General features: G+C 54.0%; 1 pseudogene; it reads left to right on the top strand.

The window, feature by feature from the left end:
* Nucleotides 1-296: 296 nt before the first annotated feature.
* LOC146421968 (olfactory receptor 14J1-like) lies at nt 297-1,365 on the top strand (annotated as a pseudogene).
* Nucleotides 1,366-7,733: the final 6,368 nt, after the last annotated feature.

The following is a 7,733-nucleotide window of genomic DNA, read 5'->3' as shown; positions in this document are numbered from 1 at the left end:
GCAGTTTGGTCTGATGAAGTCCAACCCAGGACTGGTCCCTGTCCCCCATTCCCATGACCCCACTGCTGCAGAGCAGAGCTGACTCCTCGGTGTCCATGGGCAGAGCCACTGTTTGTCACAGCAACAGGGCCAGATCCCAGCAGAGCTCCAGGCATGGGGCTGGAGGAAGAGCTCTGAGAAAAGGGAAATTGGGGGAAACAGAGTGGCAGGGGCAGGGCTGGGAGATACGGCCAGGACATTGCTCAGGAAAGTATTTTCTGACTTGTCACTGTCCTTTTCTCCATGAACAGGTTCCCATGTCGAGAGGCTCAAAATGTCCAACAGCAGCTCCATCAGCCACTTCCTCCTCCTGCCATTCGCAGACACACGGCAGCTGCAGCTCCTGCACTTCTGCCTCTTCCTGGGCATCTCCCTGGCTGCCCTCCTGGCCAACAGCCTCATCATCAGCGCCGTAGCCTGGAACCACTGCCTGCACACCCCCATGTTCTTCTTCCTGCTCAACCTGGCCCTGGCTGACCTGGGCTCCATCTGCACCACTGTCCCCAAAGCCATGCAAAATTCCCTCTGGGACACCAGGGACATCTCCTACTCAGGATGTGTTGCACAGCTCTTTTTCTTTCTCTTCTTGATGGGTGCAGAGCTTTCCATCCTCACCATCATGAGCTATGACCGCTATGTGTCCATCTGCAAACCCCTGCACTATGGGACCCTCCTGGGCAGCAGAGCTTGTGCCCACATGGCAGCAGCTGCCTGGGCCAGTGGCTTTCTCAATGCTCTGCTGCACACAGTCAATACATTTTCCCTGCCCCTGTGCCATGGCAATGCCCTGGGCCAGTTCTTCTGTGAAATCCCACACATCCTCAAGCTCTCCTGCTCACACTCCAAACTCAGGAAACTTGGGCTCCTTGCTGTTAGTTTATCTTTAGCCTTTGGTTGTTTTGTGTTCATAGTTTTCTCCTATGTGCAGATCTTCAGGGCTGTGCTGAGGATCCCCTCTGAGCAGGGACGGCACAAAGCCTTTTCCACATGCCTCCCTCACCTGGTCGTGGTCTCCCTTTTCCTCAGCAGTGCCATTTTTGCCTACCTGAAGCCTCCCTCCATCTCATCCCCATCCCTGGATCTGGCAGTGTCAGTTCTGTACTCAGTGGTGTCTCCAATACTGAACCCTCTCATCTACAGCCTGAGGAACCAGGAGCTCAAGGCTGCAGTGTGGAGACTGATGACTGGATGATTTCAGAAACATTAAACTGGTTGCCAAATTCTTGAAATCACTTGTTATATGAGTCATCTTTGATAGTACCTGTTGGTTTGGGTGTGGGGTTTTTTCCTTTGTTTTAGTTTTTTAACATCCACAAATACAGGTCGTTGTGCCATTTCTCATTTTGTTTGTATCCACCTTTGTGGTCTCCATAGTCTGTCAATGAGGAGCTGTGCTCTTGGCTTTAAACAAACTAAAGAATGTCCCAGCCAAGTTTTCACCAGAGATCCCCCTTTTGTTCCCTTCTGTGGAGCTGCAGCAGCAATGTCTGTGGGCACAGCTGGGGCAGATCAGGGGTGGCACAGCAGCTGTGCCAAGGAGCAGCAGCACTTGGTGTTGCCAGTGCTGCTCCCGTGCCACTGCCCCGCTGCCCTGCTGCCCCTCGTGTTGCTGTAGGGCCTGAGTGCTCTCGGGGTCGCTGCCAGTGCTGGGGGTGGCAGTGCCGGGGCTGCAGCAGGGACAGGCCATGGGCACTGCTGGGGCACAGCTGACGCCTCAGGGCAGGGCCTGGGGGCTCGAGGCTCCTTGCCCAGGCTCTCTCCAGAACACGCCCAGGCCAATGCTGAGCAGAGAAAACCCCCGTGAGCAGCTGCAGGGTGGCCGTGGGCAGGCTGGGGGCAAACAGCATGGCTGGGGCTCTGCAAGGTCCCTGGAGGAGCAGGGAAGGAGCAGCAGAGCAGGGGCTGATCCATCCCCACTGCGCTGGACAGCCCAGGGCAGCGTCCCAGAGCGTCCTCATGGAGCTGCCAACAACATCCCCCCTTGGCAGCCCTGGCCTCTCCCCCAGCTCCCAGAGCTGCTTGATCCTTCCAGGCAGAGACACGGCAGTGTCGCTGTTGAGCAGCTAGCAGAGTAATGAAGGCACCAGTTCTCAGTGGCAAGAAGGAATGACCTTTATTGTTTTGATTTCATCACATATATAGAGTTCTCAAAAGTCACCCAGATTGGTCAGTCAGAAGCCTTCCTCCAGGCCTGATTGGCCAGGCCTGCACTGTCCAAGTTCTGGGACACTGTTCCAACAACATCGAAACTTTATCTTTATTTATAAAACACAAGAAAATTTCTCATGAGAAAAAGCTGTGCTAGCCACACGGCAGCACTGGCTCAGGAGCCCTGTTTGCATTGCACACAGCAGGCGTGAGCACCCCATGCTGTTGGTGTGGGGAGATGAACCTGAGTGAGCACAAATACCATCAGCCCTGGGGGCCAGCAAGGGCTGGGGATGGGAGGGAAACCACTCAGCTTTGTTGTGACCTCTGAAGTCAGCCAGAAAGTTTGTTCCCATGAGCTGTGAGTTTCCTGTCCCACTGCAGACATTGTTGCTCAGAGCTAGGGCTGCCTGGCAGCCACCCCCAAACAGCCCTGAGCATTTCCTTTGCTTCACCTTTGCTTTCTTTCCTCTCTCCTGCTCCACATTTCTTCCTCTTGCCCATCCCTGTTTGCCCTTTCCTCTCTGGCCCCACTCCCCATTTCAGTTCCTGACTTGGCACCATGGGAACATCCCTTGGGGAGCGGGATCATCCTACAAGTGCTTCATGAATTGTCTGCAGGGTCCTGCAGTGCCTCGTGCTGTTCCCTTGCCAGAGGCAGCACAGGCTAGGGGGCACATCTGGACTGCTGTGTGTGGCTGTGAGGCTCCCTGTTGTGGGGCAGTGAGGAGGAGCTGGAGAGGCTCTGCAGGACTGACAGGATGGGCTTTGGGGCCTGTGGGGAGAAGCTGAGGGCCATGGGCTGCTGGACCTTCTGAAGAGGAGGCCCAGGGCTCATCCTGCAGCTGCTTCAAGGGTGCTTTCAGAGAATCACAGAATCAATAAGACCTTTGAGATCATCAAGTCCAACCTGTGACCTAACAGCACCTTGTCTGCCCTGAGCCTCCCTTTATCCAGGATAAACAACCCCAGCTCCAAACTCAGCCACTCCTCACAGCACTTGTGTTCCAGACCCTTCCCCAGCCTTGTTGCCCTTCTCTGGACACGCTCCAGCCCCTCAATGTCCTTCCTAAATTGGGGGCCCAGAACTGGACACAGCACTCAAGGTGAGGCCTCACCAGTGCCGAGTACAGGGGAAGAATCACTGCCCTGCTCCTGCTGGCCACACCATTCCTGATCCAGGCCAGCTGCCATTGGCCTCCTTGGCCACCTGGGCACACTGCTGGCTCATGTCCAGCCTGCTGCCCATCAGTGCCCCCAGGTCCCTTTCTGCCTGGCCACTGTCCAGCCACTCTGTCCCCAGCCTGCAGCACTGCAGGTGTTGTTGTGGCCAAAGTGCAGGACCTGGCACTTGGTCTGGTTAAACCTCATATTGTTGGATTTGGCCCCTGGATCCAGCCTTTCCAGGTCCCTCTGCAGAGCCCTCCTGCTTTCAGCAGTTCCAGACTTGCAGCCAGCTTGGTGTCACTACAGTTCTATGAGGTCCTAAAGTGTAACAATGGTCTCTGTGATTCCTTGATGCTCTGTAGTTTCACAGTTCCTTGCTTCCCTGGGCTCAGCAGTGTCACAAAGGCCACTTGGTTCCATGAGGTCTCACTGTGCAGCAAAGTTCTCCTTGCTTCCATGGTTTCACAGTGGCCTCATGGTCCCATGGGTCCTATGGTGTCAAAATTGTCTCCTTTATTCCAAGGGTCCCGGCAGTGTAACATTGGTCCCTTTTTATGCAAGGTTCTACACTCACACTCATCTCTTTGGTTCCATGAGGCCTCCCAGAGTAACAATGGCTCCTTGGTTCCAGGGAGCCTCACAGTATCACAATGGCCACATTGTTACAAAGACCCTGCAGTGTCACAATGGTCATCTTGATTCCATGAGGCCCGACAGTGTTGTAGGCGAAAGGCTTTAGGAAATGCAGGTGGCGGAAGAATGCGCGGCAATGCAGTCTGTGCTCTTCCAGTGGTTTATTCAGGTACACGGGTGAGGGTCCAGGGAGGCAGAGAGGGTCGGAGAGGCAGGGTCGGTCGAGGGGTCTGGAAGTACAGAGGCAGCAAGGCCCGGAACAACCAGTGACAAGGGATTATATGAGGAAAGAAAAGGGGAGTGGTTTGGTGTGCAGACCAACCAGGAGAGTCTGAGGGAAGAGGGACAGAGGTACAGACCAGTAGTAACATAAAAGGGGAGGGTACAAAATTCAAATGAACCAATGATACACAACTCAAGGGGGAACAAAGGAGACTCTTCTAGAAACAAGTCCATATAAGGGAGGAAAGGCGGGGGAGAGCTCCAGGCCAATGATCTTCTCTGGCGCATTGCTAATTCTTCTGCCGCAGGGGCTCACTGTTTGATTCTCTCTCATCGCCCTGTCCTTGACAGCATAAGCTGTCTCAGCCCCCAGCAGTCTGCTAACTTCCGGCAACCAACCACCACACCACAGTGTCACAGTGGCATGAGGCCACTGTGACACTCTGTTGCATGAGGCCCCAGTCCATGAGTGCCACAATGGACTCCTTGGTTGAGCAGTCTCACAGTGGATCCCTGGTTTTACAAGATCTTGCAGTTTCACAATGGCCGCTTAGTTCCATGAAGTCCTGCAGCGTTACAAGATTCCCCTTTGTTCCACAAGGCCCTGCTGTGTCACAGTGGCCTCAAAATTAAAAGAGGCCCTGCAGTGTCAAAATGCCTGATTGGTTCAACAAGGCCCCACAGTGTCACAGTGGCCTCCATGGTTCCACGAGGACCAAAAATGTCACAATGGCCCCTTAGCTCCATGGTGCCTTGCATAATGCACTGTCACTGTGGTCCTCTTGGTTCCACAAGGCCCCACAGTATCACAATGGCCTCTTGCTTCCCTGGGGCCCTTCAGAGTCACAATCATCACAGAATCAACCAGGTTAGAGAAGACATTCAGATCATCAAGTCCAACCTGAGACCCAAGAGCCCTTTGTCACCCAGACCATTGCACTTAGTGCCACATCCAGTCTTAAACTCCTCCAGGGATGGTGACTCAACCACCTCCCTGGGCAGCCCATTCCAATGCCCAATCACTCTTTCTGTGAAGAACCTTTTCCTAATGTCCAGCTTAAACATCCTCTGGTTCAGCTTAATGCTGTATCCTCCTGTCCTGTCACTGATGCCCAGGAGACAAACCCCCACCCAGCTGGGTATGAATGTAAATCTGCTGGAGGGTAGGAGGGCTCTGCAGAGGGACCTGAAAAGGCTGGATCCAGGGGCCAAATCCAACAATATGAGGTTTAACCAGACCAAGTGCCATGTCCTGCACTTTGGCCACAACAACCCCTGCAGTGCTACAGGCTGGGGACAGAGTGGCTGGACAGTGGCCAGGCAGAAAGGGACTTGGGGGCACTGATGGGCAGCAGGCTGGACATGAGCCAGCAGTGTGCCCAGGTGGCCAAGGAGGCCAATGGCACCTGGCCTGGATCAGGAATGGTGTGGCCAGCAAGAGCAGGGCAGTGATTCTTCCCCTATACTCAGCACTGGTGAGGCCTCACCTCGAGTGCTGTGTCCAGTTCTGGGCCCCCAGTTTAGGAAGGACATTGAGATGCTGGAGTGTGTCCAGAGAAGGGCAACAAGGCTGGGGAAGGGTCTGGAACACAAGTGCTGTGAGGAGTGTCTGAGTTTGGAATTGGGCTTGTTTATCCTGGAGAAGAGGAGGCTCAGGGTAGACAAGGTGGTTTTAGCTCACAGGTTGGACTTGATGATCTCAAAGGTCTTTTCCAACCTGGTTTATCCTGTGATTCTGTGATTCTGTCCCTGGGGCAGCAGGAGCTGCCCGAGGAGCCCCAGGGCAATTCTCTTCTGCTGTCCTGGGCAGCAGGGCTGGCCCTGGGGCTGCAGGAACTGCCTGAGCTGAGCATCTCCTGAGAATTCCAGAGCCAGAGTCGCTGTCCCTGACCTCCAGTGCCTCCAGTTCCTGCTGCAGGGCCAGGCAGGGCTGGGCTGCTCTGCAGGGCTGCAGATGGGACATGGATTTCAGTGCTGCGAGATGGAGAGAAGGAGCAGATTCCAGCAAGGCTGTGCCTGGGACAGCTTGGGTGCCACAGGAGCTTTAGCAGGGTGTGGGAAGAAGGCAGGAGTTGGGAATCCCACAGGAATTGGCCATTCCTCAGCCAAACACAGCTTTTTGTCTGAAGCATCAACAAGGGAGGACAGAGGGACATGAGGAAAGCTTTGGGAGCTCCCAGGGTCAGAGGGAGGTGGGGAAATGGGGCAGTGGGTAAAGTCTGCAAGGGAAGCAGCACAGGCCTAGGCCAGGGGAGGAGAGCTGCACTGGGGTGACCAAAGGCCTTGGGGGGGCTGGGACCACCCCCTGCCAGCAGCAATGACATTTGTGTCCCCTGGCTGTGGCTGCTGTCCCTGCCACTGAGGCCCATGAGAAGACACCAGTTCCTTGCAGCCCCAGGGCTTGTGGCCTCCTCCCCCAGCCCACAGAGCTTTGCAGGGCTCCTGCTGCTCTCCTGCCCTCACCCTCCCACACCCCACATCCCACTGCTCCGGGAGAGCCACGAGCATCCTGTGAGGCCAGCGATCCCCATTGCCAGGGCATGGGGGTCAGGCCTTGGCTGTCCTGCTTGGCCAAGCCCAGGCAGGGCTTTCACAGCCACATTGCAGAGTCCATTTCCCACCTGGAGCCGCTGGTGCCTCTGAGTTCTGCTTCCCCAGCCCCAGGGATGCTCTCCTTGGCTGCTCATTGCCCCCATGGTCTCTTGGCAGGGATGGCCTCAGTGGGGGCTGCTGACATCCTCAGCAACCTGGAAGTTTCTGCTGAATTTTCCTTCTCCAGAGGCTTTTTCAGCCTTCAGCTCTTCACTTCAGGAATTCAGTGAGAAAGGCTCATTAACATTTCAAAACACCCTAACAAGACAAGCCCCTGGGAATCATTTAGGTCTTCAATTGTTTTGTGGTTAATTACACAGGTTTCAGAAGTCTATTGGCAGTGAATATACTATATTTAAAACAATTCAGAGAGAAGTGTTTTGCCCTGCTCAGTTTTCTTTTCCTGTTTATAGATTGATATGAGTAATCTCCAATTAATATGACCCCTAGCATCTCCTAATACAGTCTGAATAGATATGAACATCAAGAGCATTTTTGGCTGACAATCAATCAGACTCTGTGCCTAACCCCCACCCCACCATTTCCCTCATCCAAGCCCTGGGACTCAGAGCAGCCTTGTGCAAATCTCAGCTTCCTCCACTCCAGGCTGCACCTGCAGCTTTCAGCTCCTTGGCACAAACTCCCAGCTGCTTTCCTTGGAGAAGGAGCTGCCTGAGACACAGAGGGATGTTCATTACTTGTCAGCAAACTGAACCAAAGGAAGGCACAGCTCCATAAAAAAAAAAAAAAAACAACAAAAACCAAAAAACACCAAAAACCAAAAAACAATCAAAAAATCCACAAACAAACAAACAAAACCCCAAATAAACCAAAACAAACAAACAAACAAACAAAGTCTGCCATATATTAAATCCACTTTCCACAGCATGCAGTCTCTGACCAATGGAAAACACGTTCTGTGCCCAGCACAC

The sequence above is a fragment of the Lichenostomus cassidix genome, unplaced genomic scaffold, assembly GCF_008360975.1.
Source record: "Lichenostomus cassidix isolate B80296 unplaced genomic scaffold, HeHo_3.0 HiC_scaffold_46, whole genome shotgun sequence".
Lineage (NCBI taxonomy): Eukaryota > Metazoa > Chordata > Aves > Passeriformes > Meliphagidae > Lichenostomus > Lichenostomus cassidix.
The sequence above is the reverse complement of the archived record's forward strand: the minus strand, read 5'-3'. Positions and strand labels throughout refer to the sequence as shown.